Here is a 2032-nt window from a genome sequence, read left to right as displayed (position 1 = left end):
ATAATCAATGACGTGAAAGATATTCATCACTGGGTTTGGTTTTTAAGGAGACATAATAAGGTGTCTACAGAAGCCCCCAATTTGACTGAGTTTGTAGAAATGCATGTTTTGAAAACAAAAGTCAAAGTAGTGATAGGGACGGAGAATGATTCATAATGTTATGTGATATTGAACCATTCTTGTTACGCCGATGCCTGAAAACTATCATTAGTTAAACAAATAGAAGAGTTAAGAAACGCGTAGCTTACAACATCGAGTACACATCTCTAGAGTAACCGATTTTGTTGTTGTATTTTTGTTGTGACGACCTCCACAAGCTAGGGAACACCATCTTGTTATTTTTGATGTTCACTCGTCTCAGAACAAAAGATCTTCTTTTTGGAATGTCCACGCGTCTCTCAACAAAGAGCTTAATAGGATGCCCATGCGTCTCTTAGCAAAAGAGCTTGAAAGGAATGTCCACACGTCACTGAACAAAAGAGCTTTGATAGGATGCTCACGCATCTCTACGTAAAAGAGCTTTGAAAGGAATATCCATGCGTCTCTGAACAAAAGAGATTTGATAGGATGCCCACGCGTCTATGAGCAAAAGAGGTTGAAAAGAATGTCCACGCATCACTGAACAAAAGAGCTTTGAATGCCTGAATGTTTGTTGAGATCGTTTAGTTGGCCGCGAACAGGAGCTTTACTGAATGGTTGTATTTTGTAAAATCAAAAGATTGCCAAAAGACTTTGCTGGTGTTTTTCTTAGGGTTAACCTAATGTTTGATGTGATTGAATTTGTGATTTCTTTGACTTGAGGTTGACTCAAGGTGATTGACTGATTTAAGGTTGACTCAATGTGTGTGTACACTGAACTCGATGTGATGTGACATGACATGATTTAATGTGCTTGACTCGTGTGTGCAATGTATTGATATGTGTTTGACTCAAAATGCAGAAAAGCAAAAATGCAAAAATTTCAAAAAAAATTCGTCATTTTTGTGGAGGGTACCGACTTTCTCCTGAAACAGTAAAACACAAAAAAGAATCAAAGCGAGTTTGTTTGAGTGTTTGTGGTGTATGTTGAATGAGCTTAATCAAGTGTATGCGTTTGATGTTGTATCTCATGGTGCAAGGATTAATTCATCCTAGGCTATCTCAATTGTTGACTCGATGATGAAAGTATTTAGGTAACTTAGGCGCGGAGGCTAAGTACTTCATACTTTGTGATGCAATGATGTTTATGATGATGACAAGGCATGCATGCTTCAATGTTGTCTTAATATTTCATGACAAAGGGTTCCTATGGGAGGATTATTTAGTCATGTATGTTTGATGTGTGTGAAAGTGACACTAAAATTAGGCCGCAAGAGTGTGTGGAAAAGTATTTTGAAAAAGAGTCAAATGATGGTGACTCTTAGGCTGGGAAGGCTAATGATGTAGGGATCAAGCCCCCAAGTCTAGCTCTAACTGGATAGGGATGAACATTGGAAATCCCTTGAAATGAATGCATTTTTATTACGGTCGTACCTCAATGTGAGGTTGCCTACATATTCATTAGGGATCAGGCCGAACGTAGCTCTATCTGATCCTCGCACGAGTGTGCATATACCTCAAAGAGGTCTTTGATGGGTTGTAATGTGGTTAGGCTAAAGGTTGAATAAGAATGGGATAAAGGCTCAAGATCCTAGATAAGCTCCCAAGGTTTACAACCTTGCTTTTGAAATCTTTATATTTCTATGCTTGAGGTTTCTCACTTTGAACTTTTTTTTTTGCTCTCTCTTTTTTACTTCATCAATTTTTTTATAAGTGTGGGCAATCCCAATCATGCGGTCTATCACTCACTTGGAATTCATGTTTCTCAGGCACGGTACAGAGCACTCGATAAGAGACGCAATCTGAGACGTGTTCATGTCAAAGACATGTTTATGTCAAAGACATTGGAACACTTGCCTTTTGCACACTTATGTTATTTTTTGCTTTTTGAAATTTTTGTAAAATCACTCAAGCTTTTGAAGTTGCATAAGTTGCACGCCATCCCAATCCCATC

The sequence above is a fragment of the Chenopodium quinoa genome, unplaced genomic scaffold, assembly GCF_001683475.1.
Source record: "Chenopodium quinoa cultivar QQ74 unplaced genomic scaffold, ASM168347v1, whole genome shotgun sequence".
Taxonomy (NCBI): domain Eukaryota; kingdom Viridiplantae; phylum Streptophyta; class Magnoliopsida; order Caryophyllales; family Amaranthaceae; genus Chenopodium; species Chenopodium quinoa.
This window is presented reverse-complemented; position numbering follows the sequence as displayed.